The 20,651-nt window shown below is 39.1% G+C and overlaps 1 protein-coding gene across 2 annotated transcripts in view; it reads right to left on the reverse strand.

Moving 5' to 3' along the window:
* The window catches only part of map3k22 (mitogen-activated protein kinase kinase kinase 22), a 100,950-nt gene extending 89,109 nt beyond the window's left edge, over positions 1-11,841 (reverse strand). The window contains exon 1 of one of the 2 annotated variants that reach the window (XM_073048706.1): positions 11,400-11,841. The gene's annotated coding sequence lies outside the window, so the exon portion shown is untranslated. Of the gene's footprint in view, positions 1-11,294 lie in introns of both variants that reach the window. The other variant, XM_073048697.1, reaches the window with a different exon arrangement.
* Between the last annotated feature and the right edge of the window lie 8,810 nt (positions 11,842-20,651).

Genomic DNA, 20,651 nt, shown 5'->3' on the forward strand with positions numbered 1-20,651 from the left:
ACATAATGGAGAACTGACGATCCTGTGAGGGTATGAGATATAAAGGTATTAGCTTCAGTGAAGAAATACCAGAAAAATACATGGGTCTGAAAGATTTAAGCTTTCTTGGATCTCTTGACCTACGTTCCAGGGATTTACGTTAAATAGCTATTTTAGTACAGATTTTCCAGAATTCCACTCAGTTTGGAATGGTCCCCACTCATTTGAGGGTAGAAATCGACACTGAATATTCACAAGAAGCGCAAAAAAAAAGGAACCATTAGCTAATTGATCTGAAATCATTAGTTGGGAAATAGAAAATAATTCTATTCTTAGTAATGCCTTAAACACAGTTAGAGAAGCATAAACATGAAAAAACCACCAGATGCTGGAAATCCAAGCAACACACACAAAATGATAGAGGAACTTAGGTCAAGCAGCAAGTATGGAAAAGAAAAATCAGTCAACCTTTCTGGCCGAACACTTCATCAAGAAGTACAAAAGAGTAGGTGACAGATGAAACCAGAAGAAGGGGTGAAGTAAAGAGCTGGGAAGTTGATTGGGGAAAGAGATAAAGGGCTGGAGAAGGGAGAATCCAATAGGAGAGGACAGAAAGGGAAGGGGGGCAGTACTAGAGGGATGTGATGGGTAGGCAAGGAGATAAGGTGAGAAAAGGAAACAGGAATGGGGAATGGTGAAGGGGGGGCAATTACCGGAAGTTTGAGAAATCAATGTTCATGCCATCAGATTGGAGGCTATCCAGATGGAATACAAGGTGTTGTTCCTCCAACCTGAGTGTGGCCTCATCGTGACAGCACAGGAGGCCATGGACTGAGAAGTCAGAATGGGAAGGGGAAGTAGAATTGAAATGGGTGACCACTGGGAGATCCCAGTTTTTATGGTGGACTTGAGCACTGACATTGTACATAACAGTGCCCAGAAATGTATATAATACTCATTTGCAGCTTAACCATTGCTTTAAAGGTTTACCACAGGTTCTGTTCTCAGCTACTACTAATAGAACAAAGATTCCCACCTACTTTTTAAGCAGCCTACATACCCTGGTACATGTCCGAGCACCTTCTTCGCAACTGTTCTTGGACAGAATTCACCTATTTTGGTTTAGGGCGTTTGCTCATTCAGAAGGAATGTGAAAAGGTTGGAAGAGTTTTAAGGCTGATATATAGTCATACAGTGGAACAGCACAAAAACAGGACCTTCAGCTCAGTTCCATACTAAGCATCATGCGTCCAATTCTACATCAATCCAACCTTTAACTATTTTATTCTCCCAAAATTGCCATCAACTCCTTTCAATTCCAGTAATCATGTACACACTAGGGCAAGCTTAGTGTCCAGTTAACCTACTATGATGCTAGGATGTTGGAGGAAACCACAGCACCCAGAGGAAACCAACGTAGTCAAAGGGAGAATGAACCAACTCCACCAAGATAGCAATTGAGTTAACAACTTAACCTAGCTCTCTGGAACTATGAGATGGCCATTGTACTACTTATACCCGAAGAGGGAGTTCAAAGTGAACAGCTCTATTTCTCACTCTATTCCCAGCAGGGTCAATTCAACCACTTTTGAAACTGGTAAATGCTAATCAAATCCCCGGTGTTGCCCTAAATAAGAGCTCAACGATAAACCACCCTTAAAGTAAAACATGTCAGAGAAAAACATCGAGCTACATAAAAGGTAATATCTTCAATGCTAGGAGGAACAGAAACTTTTCATCAACTAAAAACATCAACACTGCTCTACTCTTTCCATCTTGTGATATCATATCCTACACTGCTATCCATTCTAAGTGTTTTCAATTTTTAAAAATATTTTCTCTCATATTTTCACCACCTGCATGTTTTGCATGGGGGTGGTGTGGAAAGAGCTCTCTTACATCCCACAGTGTGCTCTTCTAATGCTCCTTCTTGCCTATGAACCTTAAACTAAACCAACTCACCCATCAGTAACCTGATGGAGGTAAGTAGTAAGTATTGGCTCAGCAGTCCACAGAGACCCTAAAGCAGCTAACACACTGGTTCTTGCCCAGGAGTTCAAAATTAAACCCTTAAGAAAAAGACATTCAGCCTTCCGAAGCGCAGGGAGAACCATGCAGTACCTGGGCTCTCTCTTCACAACTCCATCTGTTTTCATAACAAAATCAAATTTCAGGGAGGCTTTGAAAAGTAAAATTGAAATCTTTCTCTTACACTGTGGAAGAATTTAAGGAACCAGCCTAATACTTTAACACAAAACTATGCACAGTCTGTGGGTGGATAAACAGCAGTTAGGTGTGATATGCTATCATACAAAATATTGTTAGGTATTTAGGAAGCATATTTAAATATTTGTTGCTTGTTAACATCTATAAAACACTTGAAGTGCGCTCTAAAACCCAATGTACTCATCTGGATTACAGTCCAAATTCTGACTGCCCTTTCACTTTTAATTCCAGTTCAGTATGTGGCTTTATATAATTATCTAACCGGCTATTATAAGTTTAATATTCCCAGAAAGAATTCAAATAGTATCCAGAAGATAAAGTTATCAAGAACCCAGTTTAGCTGCTTAAAAGATTCCAAGTACAATATTCAACCTGAATTGAATAGTTTTGTTTCAAGCCAGGATAACAAAATATTTTGCAACAATGTGTTTCCCCAGCCTCTTATTAAGGAAACAAAAGGTGCTGGTGGCCTAATCCTAGGCGTCAGTCATTAGTTTCTGCAAGAAAGTACACAAATTTGAGAGCCAGGTAAGGGCAAGCTCAATCTTGGCTGTCAGTAACAATTAACAGGACTATCTATGCATCCATGAGAGAGATTAACACATATGAGAGTCTATATCATGGAAGAGAACAGAAAAAAACAGATAAGGATTCACCATTTCCTCCAGACTGGTAAAATGCAAATTAGAAGGTTTTAAAATAGACTGAACTTAATATCTGCCAAAGGCAAAATTATCCTAGATATGATCTCCATGCTATCCACTTAAGCTTAGAAATCATACTTGGGCAAAAATAACAAGTAAACAGAGTATCCAACTAACAATTTAAACAGTAATGAGACCATAAAATATAGAAGTAGAATTAGGCCACTTGGCCCATTGAGTGAACACCGACATTTCATCATGGCTGACTGAATTTTCCTCTCAGCCCCTATCTCCTACCTTCTCCCCATATCCCTTCATGCAGAGACCAGTCAAGATCAATCAACCTCTGCCTTAAATATACATCATAAAGACTTGGTCTCCACAGCTGCCTGTGGCAAAGGATTCTACAGATTAACCATTCTCTGGCTAAAGAAATTCCTTATCTCCATTCTAAAAGGATGCCCCTCTATTCTGAGGCTGTGTCCTCTGGTCCAAGACTCTCCCACCACAGGAAACATCTCCACATCCACCCTATCAGAGCCTTTTACCAATTGATAGGTTTCAATGAGGTCACCACTCATTCTTCTGAATTCTAGTGAATATAGGCCCAGAGCCATCAAAAGCTGTTCATATAACAAGCCATTCAATCATGGAATCATTTTCTTGAATCTCCTTTGAACCTTCTCCAGTTTCAGCACATCCTTTCTAAGATAAGGAGCACAAAACTGCTCACAATACTCTGAGCGAGGCCTCACTAGCTTATAAAGTTTCAACATTACATCCTTGCTTTTATATTCTAGTCCTCTGAAAATGAAAGCTAACATTGTATTTGCCTTCCTCACCACAGACTCAAACATTTTAGGGAATGCTGCACAAGGACTCCCAAGTCCCTTTGCACCTCAGTTTTTTCTATTTTCTCTCCATTTAGAAAATAGTCAACTCTTTCATTTCTTCCACCAAAGTGAATGGCCATACAATTTCCAACACTGTATTCTATCTGCCATTTCTTTGCTCATTCTCCTAATCTGTCTAAATCCTTCTCAAGTCTCTCCATTTCCTCAAAATTACCTGTGTCTCCTCCTATATTCATATTGTCTACAAAATTTTCCAACAACGCCATCAAGTCCATCATCCAAATCACTAACATATAATGTAAAAAGAATTGACACCAACACAGACCCCTGTGGAACACCACTAGTCACTGGCAACCAACTAGAATAGGCTCCCCTTATTCCCACTCTTTGCCACTTGTCAATCAGCCACTGCTTTATCCATGCTAGAATCTTTCCTGTATTACCATGAGCTCGTAGCATGTTAAGCAGCCTCATGTGTGGCATCTTGGCAAAGACCTTCTGAAAATCCAACTACGCAACATCAACCAATTCTCCTTTTGTCTATCCTGTTTGTTATTTCTTCAAAAAATTCCAACTACTGCATATTTCATTATGTGCCTCCAAGTAGCCTGGGACCACATCCTTAATAATCAATTTCAACATCTTCCCAGCCACTGAAGTCAGACTAACTGGCCTATAGTTTCCTTTCTTCTGCCTCTCTCCCTTCTTGAAGAGTAGAATCACATTTGCAATTTTCCCGTCTTCTGGAACCATTCCAGAATCTTATGATTCTTAAAAGATCATAACTAATGCCTCCATAGTCTCTTCAGCCACCTCTTTCAGAACCTGGTATATACACCATGTAGTCTAGGTGACTTATCTACCTTCAGACTGTTTAGTTTCCCCAATAACCTTCTCTCTAGAAATGTAACTTCACACAATTCATCACTTCTGACAACTGGAACTTCCAGCATATTACTTGCATCTTCCGCAGAGAAGACTAATACAAAATACTTATTTACTTCATCCATCATTTCCTTGTCCCCCATTATTACCTCTCCAGCATAATTTTTCAGCAGTCTGATATCCACTCTTGCATCTCTTTTACACTTTAGGTATCTGAAGAAACGTTTGGTATCCTCTTTAATATTAGTGGCTAGCTTACTTTCATTTTCAATCTTTACCTTCTTAATTACTTTTTTGGTTGCCTTCTGATGGTTTTATAAAAAGCTTTCATATCCTCTAACTTCCCACTAATGTTTCCTCTATTATATGCCCTCTCTTTGGCTTTTATGTTGGCTTTGATTTAACTTGTTAGCTACAGTCGTGTCATATTTCCTATAGAATTATTCTTCCTCTTTAGGACGTATATATCCTGTGCCTTCCAAACTGCTTCCAGAAATTTCAACCATTGCTGCTCTGCTGTCATCCCTGCCAGTGTCTTTTCCAATCAATTCTGGCCAAATCCTCTCTCATGGCTCTGTAATTCCTTTTACTCCACTGTAATACTGATACATCTGATTTTAGCTTTTCCTTCTGAAATTTCAGGATGACTTCCATCATATTATGATCACTTTCCCTGAAGAGTTCTTTTACCTTAAGCTCTATAATCACGTCCGGTTCATTACACAACACCCAATCTAGAATAGCTGATCCACTAGTGAGCTCAACCACAAGCTGCCCCAAAAAGCCAACTCATAGGCACTCTCGAATTTCCCCCTCTTGGAATCCAGCAACAACCAGATTTTCTCAATCTACCTGCATATTGAAATCCCCCATGATGATTGCAGCATTGCTCTTTTGAGATGCATTTTCTATCCCCGTGTAATTTGTAGACCACATCCTTACTACTGTTTGGGGTTCTGTATAAAACTCCTTTCAGGATCTTTTTACCCTTGCAGCTCCTTAGCTCTATCCACAGTGAATCAACACCTTCCAATGTCATCGCTAAAGATTTGATTTCACTTTTTATCAACAGAACAATGCTACACCCTTTGCCTTCCTGCTTATCCTTTCTACATAATGTCTTTTACTGGACATTAAGCTCCCAGCTATAATCTTATTTCAGCCATGATTCAGTGATGCCTACAACATCAAACATGCCAATTTGTAACTGTGCTGCAAGCTCATCTACCTGGTAATGTTGCAATATATCAATTCATCAATATTGTAAACAAAGCAACAACTTGAAATTATATACCCTTTAAAAATCGCAGAAGAGCCCAAACAAATAAACAAAATGGATTAAGAGAATCCATTAAGAGTCCATGAAGAGAATTGACCAAAGGTTTCTTAAGATTTCTTTCCAAGAGGTGGAGGATATTAAAACTAATTTTCGAGTGTGGATTCTAAGTATTCATGAAAACAAACTCCTGAAAGCATGGGGACTGGAAAAGAAGAACTAAAATCTAGGGTTTTCTCACCATCACTATTACAAAAGATTTAATGGAAACATAGCGACAGTATATATCATTCACTCTCTAGACCGGCACCATCATATAGTCAGATATTAGTTGATCTGCATCCCAACTCTATTTTCCCATTATTATTCCATTTGCCTTGATGCCATCACCAAACAGAAAGTGTCTGCCTTGAAGGCTTAAACTGTCTCAGCATTAATGGACTTCAGGAGGAGCGAGTTCACTGAACAAAATTATGTTGTTACCGAAATAAAGTGCAGAAAACATTTTTTACTAACGATAGAAAGAAGTTGTAAGTATTTAGCCATATACTTCACATTTTGCACATTTGAGCAGAGCATCAGTGAGGAACAATTAAGACCAGACCTACAAAACACATTAGAAAACCAATTACGTATCAATCATTGATTGGACACATTGAGACCACAAGGATTCCATTCATACCTTTATTATACTAAGTTTTCACAATGTTCCTATTATCCTGAACAAACTACCATTCCAATTGAATAATATGTTGATTAGCAATGGTGGTATCATATAAACATAATGATGATTGACAATGTAATACATAAATGTATTAGAATATTAATTGAAATGATGACTAACAAATTCTAAATGATGACTTAAGGAAATAATCACATAGAAGTAATATATGAAAGAAAGATCATACTGTACTTCCTGGGCAGACAATCAGGATTTGTTTCCACTCCTGTTCCATGAGTTCTAAATTTCGATAGAAGCAAATATGAGATCCTCATGAGCTGCCTTACGTGAGCAATTTGGGAAATGCTGTCTTCGCATTCTCAGTGTTTCATGAGGCAAGGAACAAGTAGGAAGCTGCAGTTTTTGAAGTAGGGTTTGAAAACATACTGAAACTTTTTCCGTGTCTACCTAGTGATTTCTTCCCACAATGGATTACCTATCACATCAGATTGGAACAGATTAACTATTTTAAGAGTCTGAAGTCATGCATGCAATTTACCTGACCTGCCCAGGATCTCAGTCATGGATTGGAAAGAATGTCAACGTTGATTCACTTATCCTCCAGTGGATTTGGAGAATGTTGTGGGAACAGCAAGAATGGTCACTTTGATCATTTTGCAGTAATTTGTTCTAATTGTGTTCCTTCTTGTAAAATATATATATTTTATGTTCAATTAATGCTTTTCTTGCAAATGCTGCTTATGTGATGCTATGTGCCTGAAATACTGCTGTGAGTAAGCTCTGCATTGAACTTATGCATTTGACAATAAACTCAACATTGACTTTGGCTTTAGTACATCTCCAGTTCTTTGCACAGTAGGTGTAAATAATCCCAGCCTCTCACTCACATGAAATTGCAAAGGCATCTGCATCACCATCAGCTTGATAAGTGCTGACCACCACCTACGTTGCTCTGTCATCTTGAGGTGGCATGCCCCAAAATTGTGGTGCCACAATAGTTAGATCTCTACAAAATCCACTGTTTTGAGCACCTGTGAAGGGACTCTTGATTTTCCCTGAAGAAAACACTTGGACTGGTTTGATGAGAATGACCAGGTTACTTTAGAGCTATTTCATTGTAATTGAAATGTTCGTGGATTAGAAGTTGCCCAAAGGGAAGCAAGTCCTTTCTACAGACACCTGAACAATGAGTTTCAACAGAAAACCTAATGTTGGATGTTGGAGAAACTGGACTTGGGACTATTTATAGACAATATCTCAAGGTGATGCAAGATAACCACAGAATTTCTCTTCACAATACTTCCAAATTGACTGACAAGTGAATTACTGTGAGCAGCCTTACACCTACAACTACTCTGCCATGGATGGTCCCAAACTCGACTGTGAAAGGAGATGGGTTGGGCATGGGGCTAGCAACTACATCCCATTAAAAACCCAGAGAAGCTCCAAAGATCTCATTCCTGGAAGAGGAAGAATCTTCAAAGATGGGATAACATGGGAACAACTTGAAAGATTAGTCCTGGACTGGGAAGCTGCGGTCACTAACCTATGCCCCAGAAGGGGTAAAGGGCTTATGTAAGTAAGCAACACCTACAACCCCAGCACCGATGTGTCGTTAATTCAACTGGCTCCGATGGGCAGGACATTGCTGATACCAAATTCCAACAGCAGGCACTTTACTTCGTTACTTTATGGCAAGGAATTACCAGGTGAACAGCAGAAAAGATTCAAAGATATTCTCAGAGTCTGTTCGAAAATGTGCAGTATTTAGTAGGAATGCTAGTCCATGAGTAGGAATTCCTAGACCATGATTGCTCAACGAAGAATTGGAACACTCAGATTTGTTTAAGAACCACGAGACCTTGTGTTCAGAACATATCGAAGCCCAGCATGAGTGATGGAAAAAGTGCACCTTCTCCCAGCAAGCCCCGGATCCCACAATAGCCTCATTAGAATCTACAGTACTGGAGTGAAAGCAGGTCATCATTGGCTCCAAGGAATCACCTAAAAAGATGGGATTGAGCTTTTGCTCAAAACATCATGTGCAGAAGTAATTCAAATACACCCTTCAGCTACAAAGGTAATGAGAGCACATCCAGGGTAAGACAGTGTCGCTTTAGTGGGAAGTAAGCTTTTAAAAACCAACAGAAGGCAACTAACAAAGTCATTAATAAGGTAAAGCTGGAATATGAAAGTAAGCTAGCCAATAATTTTAAAGAAGATACCAGAAGTTTCTTCAGATATATAAAGTGTAAAAGAGAACTGAGAGTGGACACTGGACCTTTGGAAAATGATGGTGGAGAGGTAATAACGGGGACAACAAAATGACAGACAAACTGAATAAGTATTATCGGTCTTCACAGTGCAAAACACAAGCAGAATAGTGGAAGTTCCAGGTATCAGGGGTCATGTGGCATATGAATTTACAATAAATAGAGAGAAGGTTCTTGGGAAACTGAAAGGTCTGAAGGTAGGTAAGTCACCTGGACTAGATGCTGTACACAACAGGGCTCTAAAAGAGTTAGCTGAGAGATTATGGAGGCCTTACTAATGATCATTCAAGAATCACTGGACAACTGGAAAATTGCAAATGTCACTCCACTCTTCAAGAAGGGTGAGAGACAGAAGAAAGGAAACTCTAGGCCAGTGGTTGGGAAAATGTTGGAGTTAATTATTAAGGACGAAGTCTCAGGGTATTGGAGGCACATGATAAAATAGGCTGAAGTCAGCATGGTTTCCCCAAGGGAAAATTTCAGCTGACAAAACTTTGAATTCTTTGAAGAAATAACAAGCAGGATAAACAAAGCAAAATCAGTAGATGTTGTGTACTTTAATTTTCAGAAGGCTTTTGACAAGGTGCCACGCATGAGGCTGCTCAACAAGCCAAAATCCCATGGTATTACAGGGCAGATTCTAGAATGGATAAAGCAGTGGCTGCTTGACAAGAGGCAAAGATGGGAATAAAGGGAGCTTTTCCGGCTGGATGCCGGTGACTAGTAGTGTTCCACAGGTGTCTATGTTGAGACCGATTGTTTTTACATTATGTCAATAATTTGGATGTTGGCATTGATGGCTTTATTGGAAAGTTTGCAGACAATACAAGATAGGTGGAGGCACAGGTAGTTTTGAAGTAGAGAGGCTACAATAGGACTTTGACAGATTAGTAGAATGGACAAAGAAATGGCAGATGGAATATGGTGCTGGGAACTATATGGTCATGCACTTTGGTAGAAGAGATGAAAGGGATTGACTATCTTCTAATGGATTGAAAATGCAAAACAAAAACACCAAGGTGCAAAGGGACTTGGACTCCTTGTGCAGGATCCCCTAAAGGTTTACTTGCAGGTTGAGTCTGTGGTGAGGAAGGCAAATGCAATGTTAGCATTCATTTCAAGAGGACTAGAATATAAAAGCAAGGATGTAATGTTGAAACTTTACAAGCTGGTGAGGCCTTGCTTGGACTATTGTGAGCAATTTTGGGTCCCTTATCTTAGAAAGGATATGCTGAAATTGGAGAGGGTTCAATGGAGTTTCACAAAAATTATTCCGGGATTGAGTGGATGTCATATGAAGTGTTTGATGGCTCTAGGCCTGTATTCACTAGAACTCAGAAGGAGAAGTGATCTAATTGAATAGTGAAAAGCCTTGATACAGTGGATGTGGAGAGGACTTTTTCTGTGGTGAGACAGTCTAAGAACAAAGGACACAGCCTCAGAATACAGGGGCATCCTTTTATAATTGAGATGAGGAGGAATCTGTGGAATTCTTTGCCATTGGCAGCTTTGGAGGCCAAGTCTTTATGTATATTTAAGGCAGATGTTGATAGATTATTGATTAGTCAGAGGATGAAGTGATACATACAGGGAGAAGCCAGAAGATTGAGGCTGAGAAGAAAATTAGATCAGCCATGATGAAATGGCGAAGCAGACTGGATGGGCCAAATGGACTAAATCTACTCCTATTATCTTACGATCTTCAAAATTAATTGTTTTATATTAATATCCTTAAAATCCTCAAGAAACCAACATTCATTACTGCACTTTCATGTTAAGAAGTTCTTTGCACCAGAGGAATGTGCAGAGTGCGCAGCAATCTGAGACAGTTTAGAAATTAATATTTCGTTATTGCACAATGATTACTCCATTTTGTTCATGCAAATTCTGAAGAAATTTGTTGTGACAAAGAAATGCTCAAGCTTGTAAATTAGATGTCCCATCGCAACATGTGAGGAAATGCATTTGTTTATAATTAATGGATATTTGCATAGTCCGTACATAACCCTATTTCAGCAGATTTTTCAACAACTGACAAGGTCCAACGTTCAAATCGCAGAATTTTTATCCTGCTCCTCAGCCTTCCCACCCAAGAACAATTTTCTCGAAATATTAACAATCAATTGAAAATGACCCAAAAAAAAACCTCATTGTAAGAAAATAAAAGTTCAGGCTGGGATCCTTTTTTTTAAAAAAGCATGCTTTTTCTACCTACTATGAACAAGTGTAGACTTTATCAGGTCATTCAGGAAGCAGACCGCAAATTTAAATTATTGTTTAATATGTACAGACACATTATAATACTCTTGCCGAAGCTGAAGACCAATTTACGTAAGTTTTTTTTAAAGTTTAAACATAGCAAACCGGACAGAAAATATCTTAGTGAAGCGAGCCGATTCACTTCCTGGACAAGTTAAAAAGATTGCAGAACAATTTTTCGACCTTAGCAGCTATGCATAAAAAAAGACAACCAACCTTTGACTGGCTTGCAGCTCAAAGTGTTCCTAGCTTGAAGAATGCTAAAAACACCAATGCATCGAAGTATCAAAAGTTAGGTTTTACCCCAGATTTCCGACTCACTTTAATCGTCGAGTTTTCTGCTGTGTGTGTTTTTTTTTACTTGCTCACGTCCGGAGTGCCTTCCTCTCCACTGGACTGCGTGTCTGTATGTGTTACGATACAGGAACCAGCTCCGCTAGCTTTGGTGACCTGAAGCCAGCGGCTACGAGCTCCTCACTATTCGGGTCTCCGAGACACAACTCTCTCCTTTACTCATTTGCAACTTTGCAGATCTCAACTGAAAGGAAAGCCGATCAGGGCAAATCTTGCTTGCTCATCCGGTCTTTATGTAACTTCTTTTTCTTTTTCTCCAATGCAAATAAATCAATGCAAAATTCCACACCCCCAAATCGCACTTCGTCCTCTTCAGCCGCCAAGCTTCGACCCTCAATCTCTGTTTCTTACTTTCAACCACCCCACTGTTTTTTTCCGTGTGAAAGTTCGGCATATGCGTGCGTCAATGTAATATGAGCACCAAAAAACCATGACGTGGCGCACACCGCCTCATCGTCTGTAATTGGCACTGCACACTTCCACACCCGTACTGTACTGTATTATATGTTGAAGAGACTGCACACCGCTGAATTGTCCCAGGTATCAGGCGGCGAGCACCAATTACTTAGCTAACACCAAATGAAGTCAACCCACAGCTGTCAGGAAAAAAATATTAAGAATTAACTTTAGGCATAACTGAAATAGATTGTTAATATATAGGAGTCTAATTTTCAAGATTTTTTTGCCTAAGTGGAGTGTATTGTCATGTGTACAAGGACAGTGAGGTACAGGTACAATGAAAAACTTGCTTTCAGCAACATCATAAACACAAAAAATTAAATATAAGTTATGACTTAGGAGCAGAATGAGGCCATTTGGCCCATCAAGTCTACTCTACCATTTCATCATGGCTCAATCCCATTCGCCTGCCTTCTCCCCGTAACCGTTCACACCCTGACTAATCAAGAAACTATGAATCTCTGCCTTAGGTACACCCAATGACCTGACCTCCACAGTGGCCTGTGACAATGAATTCCACAGATTCACCAGCCTCTGGCTAAAAAAATTCCTCTGCATCTCCATTCTAAATGGACGTTCCTCTATTCTGAGGCTATACCCTCTGGTCCTCGACTCCCTCACCATAGGAAACATCCTCACCACATCCACCCTATCTAGGCCTTTCAACATTTTATAGGTTTCAATGAGATCCTGCCTCTTTTTTTTCTAAATTCCAGCAAGTAAAGACCTAAAAATATCAATCGTTTCTCTTGTATAAGCCTTTCATTTCCAGAATCATTTTTGTGAACTTCCCAGGAACCTTTTCTAATGTCAGAACATTCTTTTAAAAAAGAAGAGACTCAACGCTGCTCACAATATTCCAAGTAAGTCTGATTTTATTTCTTCTACCAAAGTGTATCACCATACACTCCCCACACTGTACTCCATCTGCCACTTTATTTGCCCATTCTCCTAATCTCAGTCCTTTTGTAGCCTCCCTTCTTCCTCAACACTATCTTCCCCCTCCACCTATCTTCATATTGTCTGCAAACATAGCCACAAAACCATAATTTCTGCCACCTAGATCAGTGGGCTCTAGCATCAGCCTCTGCAGAACACACAAGTCACTGCAGTCAACCAGAAAAAGCTCCCTTTATTCTCACTCTTTGCCTCCTGCCAACCAGCCAATGCTCTATCTATGCTTGTATCTTTTCTGTAATACCATGGGCTCTTAACAGCCTCATGCCTGCAACTTATCAAAGGCTTTCTGAAAATCTAAGTTAGTAACATCCACTGATTCTCCTCTGTCTATCCTGCTTGTATTATTCTCAAAGAATTTCAACAAATCTGTCAAGCAAGATTTTCCCTTAAAGAAACCATGCTGACTTCAGCCTGTTTTATTGAGTGCCTCCAGGGTACTGGTGAGGCTGCACCTGGAGTATTGTGTGCAATTCTGGTCTCATTACTTGAGGAAAGATATACTAGCTTTGGAGGTGGTGCAGAGGAGGTTCACCAGGATGACTCCAGAGATGAGGGGTTTAGACTATGAGAGAGACTGAGTCGCCTGGGACTGTACTCACTGGAATTCAGAAGAATGAGAGGAGATCATATAGAAACATATAAAATTATGAAAGGGATAGATAAGAAAGAGGCAGGAAAGTTGTTTCCACTGGTAGGTGGGACTAGAACCAGGAGACATAGCCTCAAGATTCAGGGGAGTAGATTTAAGACAGAGATGAGGATAGATAGACAGATAGATAGATAGATAGATAGATAGATAGATAGATAGATAGATAGATAGATAGATAGATAGATAGATAGATAGATAGATAGATACTTTATTCATCCCCATGGGGAAATTCAACATTTTTTCCAATGTCCCATATACTTATTGTAGCAAAACTAATTACATACAATACTTAACTCAGTAAAAATATGATATGCATCTAAAATCACCCTCTCAAAAAGCATTAATAATAGCTTTTAAAAAGTTCTTAAGTAGTTTACTTAAATACATTGAGTCCTAACCCCGGCACTTTAACATATCTTACTCCTGGCGGTTGAATTGTAAAGCCGAATGGCATTGGGGTGAATCTGTGGAATTCTCTGTCCAATGAAGCAGTGGAGGCTACCTCAGTAAATATATTTAAGACAAGGTTGGATAGATCTTTGCATAGTAAGTTAATTAAGAGTTATGGGAAAAGGCAGATAGGTTGAGATGAGTCCATGGCCAGATCAGCCATGATCTTATTGAATGTCAGAGCAGACTCAACGGTCAGATGGCCTACTCCTGCTCCTATCTCTTTATGTTCTTATGTACCTCAAAACCTCTTTCTTAATACTGGATGCTAACATATTGCTAACCACTGATGTCAGGCTAACTGGCATATAATTTCCTGTCTTTTGCCTCCCTCCCTTCCTAAAGAGTAGTATGATATTCACAATTTTCCAATCACTCCAGAACCATTACAGAATTCAGTGATTTTTGAAAGATCATTACTAATTTCTCCATAGTCTCTTCAGCTACTTCCTTCAGAACTTCTGGGTGCAGTCCATCTTTCCAGGTAACTTATCTGCCTTAGACTTTTTGACTTCCCAAGCACCTTCACTCACTTCTTGCCCCTGACACTCCTGAATTTCTGGCATTCTGCTGGTGTCTTCTCGAGTGATGTAGGATGCTGAACACTTACTCATATTGTCTACCATTCCCTTGTCCCACATTACTACCTCTCCAACAGTTTAATAATTACTTTTGTCTCTCATTTATACTTCATGTACCTGAAAATTTTTAGAATTCTCTTTTATATCATTGCCTACCGTACCTTCATATTTCATCTTTTCTCACCATATTTCTTTCTTTCAGCTGCCTTGTATTGGTTTTCAAGTGTTTCCCAGTCCTCTAATTTCCCACTAATTTTTACCATATTGTATGCTCTCTCATTTGCTTTTATGTTTTCACTTCTCATACTGATGCAAACAATTTTAGCTTCTCCCTCTCAAATTGTTTTGTGAATTCTATCATATCACTGTCTTCTAAAGGTTCCTTTACCTTAAGCTCCTTAATCAAACCTTGTTCATTACACTCCCCTCCCATGCCAGAATTTCCTTTTCCCTAGTGGGTTCAACCACATGCTACTCTAAAAATCTATCTCCAAAGCAGTCTACAAATTCCTTCCCTTGGGATACAGCATCAACGTGATTTTCCCTATTTACCTACATATTGAAATACCCCATGAATGCCTCATAACACTGATCTTTTTACATGGCTTTTCATTCTCCCATTGTAATTTGAAGCATTTTTGCATGGTTTTTCTGTTTCCATTTGTAACCTGAACCCCACATCCTGGCTGCTTTTCAGAGGCCAGTATATAACTCCCATCAGGGTCTTTTTATCTAGCAGTTTCTTAAATCTACCCACAAGGATTCTGTATCTTCTGATTCTATGAACTAAGAACATAGCAAGAAAAATCAGTAAGAGGCCATTTAGTCTTTAATAAGATATGATTAACATATGAGGAGCATTTGATGGTCTGGCGCTGTACTCACTGGAGTTTAGAATAAAGAGGGGGGATCTCATTGAAACCTACTGAATATTGGAAGGTCTAAATGGAGTGATCATAGAGAAGGTGTTTCCTATAGTGGGAGAGTCCATAACCAAAAGGCACTGCCTCTGAGTGAAAGAACCTCCCTTTAGAACTGAAATGAGGAATATCTTTAGTCAGAGTGTAGTGAAACTGTGTAATTAATTGCCATCATTGTGTGGTTTGGAGCCGCCACCAAGCAGGATAGAACCAGACTACAGCACACAGTGAGGACTGCCGAGCGCATCATTGGAGCCTCCCTGCCTTCTATTGTGGACCTGTACTCTTCCAGGTTGAAGAAGAGGGCGGGGAACATCATAAAGGACTCCTCCCATCCTGCGCACAGACTGTTTGATCTGCTTCCGTCTGGTAGGCGCTTCAGATCCCTCCAGACTAAGACTAATAGGCATTGGAGAAGTTTTTTCCCTACTGCGGTCACTTTGCTGAACAGTTAACTGCCGGTTAACTGTCGGCTAATTATTACTTGGATTGCACTACCTGTATGTATAATCTATATTTTCATTTATATTTATCATTATTATTGGTATGAGCAGAGAGACAACATCTGCCGGAAGTAAATTCCTTGTATGTGCATAGGTACTTGGCGATTAAAGTCTGATTCTGATTCTGATTCTGATTCAGAGCGGATTGTGGTGACAAAGTCATTTGGGATATTGAAAACGGAAGTTGATAGGGTCTTATTAATCAGTGTGTCAAAGGTTACTGGGAGAGGGCAAGAGAATGAGACTGAGAAGGGCAATAAATCAGCCACGATCAAATGGTGGAGTGGACTCAATAGGCTGAATGGCTTAATTCTGCTCCTATCTCTTATGGTCTTCTGATCCAAAATACTCTCATACTACAACAGCTTTTCTCATTGCAGATACAGTTAAACTGCTTAATACTCCCTGTATATTTCAATGTCATGGCTGAGTACCAAATACTTATGTCACAATACTCACAGACAGAATTAGGAAACAGCTATAAGCAGAGAAATTTTATTCCACAATATACAGTGGATTCCAGTTAATTAAGCAGTCAGTTAATCAGGGCAGCCACATATGGGACAACTCTTAAAGAAGAAAAAGAATCAAGAAAATAGCCGTGATTCCCTTCATTTATTTTGGACACTATGCCACTTAATTGGAGCTGGAGACTATTGCCGAACATTTTTAACTGGTGTCAGTCACGTGCTCATTGTGTGGCCATTAGAAACTAAGCCGTGTTTAGTGCGAACAGTTCTTAAATATAGTCAGTTGTGTGTGTTTGTGGTCAAAGAGTGGTGATTTTTGTTACTGATAGTTGGCAAGTAATTAACAGTGAGACAATTCAGAAAATGTTTTGTTCTCTGCAGTTTAAAACATTCAGGCTTGGAGATGCCAGAAACGGCTAACACTGCAAATTAAATGATTTCTGTACTTCAACAAGTTAGAAACTATGAAGAAGTTGAAAGTATCAACAATCATCTTAAATTTTACAGTGAAGATTTGGAGGATGCAATCCTTGAAAGCACTATTTGAAGGCAGTCCACCATCTGCATTATGTATCTGCATTGATTTATAGTCAATCAAAAGAACCTGTCAGCGTATACTGAATATATTCCTCTGTTGATAACTACTGGGAACTAATACGACGCTTTTTTAATAATACTGTAGTAGCTTTGGCAGAGTTCTAACTTATTCAAATTACACAATTCATTTCTTAGTTAAATGGTAGTTTGTCTTTTTTATACCTTTTTAATTATGTCCATGAAACTTGGGGCAGGCGCTCAATTGGGCCAACACGTACTAGCCCTGAAGTGTCCCAATTAATTTGAATCTACTGTGCTTTGATGTGGACATGTAGTAAATACAAAATGCCTGATGATGATGCAATTGAGTAAATCAAACTGAAACTGGCTCTATAGCCCCACCATTGAATACCTAGAGTGATTGCACATAAGAAAAGGAAGTACAGGATATGTCAAAATAATGTTTTTTTATGAAATTACAGTGACAATTATATACTTATTCCCCTTTTAATTTTTTTCTCATCTTCTTTGAGCTGGTTAAACTGAAAGAGGGTGAAATGGCACAATCTCAAGCCAGTAATTTATGATCAAGGGTCCCTAGGGCAAGTTGTAGCACAGTCAGGTGTTGACGATTCTGCTCCAACATCATGCCCAGATCCAGAGAACCATCCATTATCTTTGTATGAGAGTAAGCTCTGAACTAAAAGCCCCAGGCCAGTAGCAAGGCTTTCCCTCTTCTTCCCTCTTCCATTGTGCAGAAGACACCAAGCTTAAAAACATGTACCACCTGGCTCAAGGATAGCTTCTATCCTGCTGTTATAAGACTCTAGAACATATCTCTTGTACAATAAAGATGAACTCTTGATTTCTCCATCAATCTCAGTATGTTAGTCTAACCACACTGCACTTTCTCTGTAACACTATATTCTATATTTTGTCATTATTTTGCCTTTTGTCATACTTTGATATACTTCTAATTGGAATAAATGGTCTGTCTGGATGGCGTACCAAACAAAACTTTACACTGTATTTTAGTATATGTGACAATAGTAAACAATTACCAATTGATTGATAAGGAAATGTAGTACTGTATTTATAAACATAGAAAACCTACAGCACAATACAGGCCCTTTGGCTCATAATGCTGTGCCGAACATATACTTACGTTAGAAATTACCTAGGGTTACCCACAGCCCTCTATTTTTCTAAGCTCCATGTACCTATCCAGGAGTCTCTTAAAAGACCCTATCATATCTCTGCGTAAAAAAACTTACCCCAAGACATCTCCTTTGTACCTACTTCCAAGCACACTAAAACTGTGCCCTCTTGTGGCAGCCATTTCAGCGCTGGGAAAAAGCTTTTGACTATCCACACGATCAATGCCTCTCATCATCTTATACACCTCTATCAGGTCACCTCTCATCCTCCACCATTCTAAGGAGAAAAGGCCAAGTTCACTCAGCCTGTTCTTATAAGGCATGTTCCCCAATCCAGGCAACATCCTTGTAAATCTCCTCTTTAATACCCATGTTTCCATATCTTGATATTGCTCCTCCATGCGATCCACCTGGGTGGTGGGGTGGAGATACGTTTCTACTACAGGAGGTGTAAGGCACTCCTTCCCTCCTCTAACTTGCAGGTCACCCTTAGGCAAGGTGTAGCACCTGCTTAGCCCCCCTCCTCCCACTGATCATGGTTACGTGAAGCCATGGGAGCAGGTGGTGGGTGGTCATACGAGCAGCTGCAGCATATCACAAGTCCTGGTTATGTGATCACTGATGCCAGGCAGACAATCTCCGAAGAGTATAGATAATAGCTGGGGTCACCAGTGTTTTAAAGTTACTGCCCAGAAGAAGGCACTGGCAAATCATTTCTGTACAAAAAATTGCCATGAACTATCATGGTCTTGGAGACCAGGATTGCCTACGTTATACAACACGGCACATAATGATGCTGCTGATGAGATCTACGTATTGAAATTTGTTTGTGATCCTTTCTAGTTCATGACCATCATACTTTCAACATCTTCCATCCCTCAATTGGATGGTTGTAGTTTGCTTGCCATTTCAGAGACTCCAACAATAATTAAGGCTGATACTTTAAAAGAAGCAAAGACACATATTGCACAGTAAGAAACTATTCAGAACACCAAGAAAAAGCTTCATGGTCAGAGGTATCATTGTTGGGAGATTGAATTGAGATTCTCTTTGCCCCTTAGACATAGAATATTCCATAATACTATTCAAAGTAGAGTGATTGATGTTACAGGACAATTTTTTTTTAACCAAGATCATCAAAATAACCTATTGTAGTTATCACATTGATTTTGGAAGTACTTTGCCTTGTAATATTCCCCTTTACTAGAACAATAACTACTTCATTGGCCATGGCATTCTTTGGGACCATCTGAGGACATGCAAGTTATTGTTTTAAATGCAAACTCTTTATTTGACCAAATGCAATTCAAGGAGGACCTTCAAAATTATATTGTTAATCTATTAGAAACTTGTAATGAAATCTGAAAATTGATAAAATTCACAGTTTCCACCAGCTGTGTATTTCAAATTTACTGATGGAGTAGCTTTCCAACCTCTCATTAGCAGATCTCTATTTTCATTCTATTTATCACGCAAAGTTCTTAAATATAAAAGATGCAAGTGGTTGTGAAGAACATTTCTAATAGTGAATATCTCTGCATTTTGTTTGTTCCTGATTTGCCGATCTGAAGATTATCTGTCAACCACATATTTCCTGTAAGATTGTCAAAACATTTACACTATAACCTCTCTCACTACTTTCAAAAACTTTATCTCACTGAATCTTCCCTCTATTTGTTTTCTTTAGCATATCATCTGAATATGTGAGGCATAGTATATAAGCTACAATGTGACATGATCTCTAAAATGTTCTGAAGCATGTAGGAAGAATAAAGTGATATTCTGCCATACATTAATTCTAATCTTAATCCTTTGATTTAACCCCATTGTGTACCTCTGTGGGTTTTGAACTACAGGGTGACAGCCCAATTGAAAATCGAAATACTGCAGATGCTGGAGATGTGAAATAAAAACATGAAATACTGGATGACCAGGTATCTGTGGGAGGAAAGAAAAAACAGTTAGCATTTCAGGACTGAACTGACAAAAGGTTTTCAACTCAAAATGTTACCTCTGCTTCTCTTTCCACAGCAGATCTCTAAATTGATGATAATTTCCAATTTTTAAATTAAAGTGCAAGCCGCACTCAAAACTGACAGGGGATTAACTGGTCAACTATCAAGATAAATAGGCTGTGCTTGCATACAGATTCGTATTGCAAGCGAAGGATGGGGATTCTCAATGTAGTTAGATTGAACAATCTCCTTTTTCCAAGACACTTCCATCCACATGTTAACCGTTTTCAAATGACAATTGGCATCAAGCAGATGCATGGTTTTGGAAGTGGCTGATTCTTAACTCCTAATTTTTACACTTTTCCACTCTTTACATTTTCTCCTTTCATCACTCCAAATTATTTTCCAGTGTCACTTGCAGAGACATCTGAAAGATTGATTAATTCTGTTTACTCCCTGAGTTACCCAACTGTCAACCTTCTTCTCTATTTAAACGGATCACAGCTAATCTACAGTTTGGATTTGTCACCAAGAGTTCTAAACAAATTTATGACATTTCCAGCATTTGAAGTCAATCG

This window comes from Hemitrygon akajei, chromosome 1, assembly GCF_048418815.1.
Source record: "Hemitrygon akajei chromosome 1, sHemAka1.3, whole genome shotgun sequence".
Classification (NCBI taxonomy): Eukaryota; Metazoa; Chordata; class Chondrichthyes; order Myliobatiformes; family Dasyatidae; genus Hemitrygon; species Hemitrygon akajei.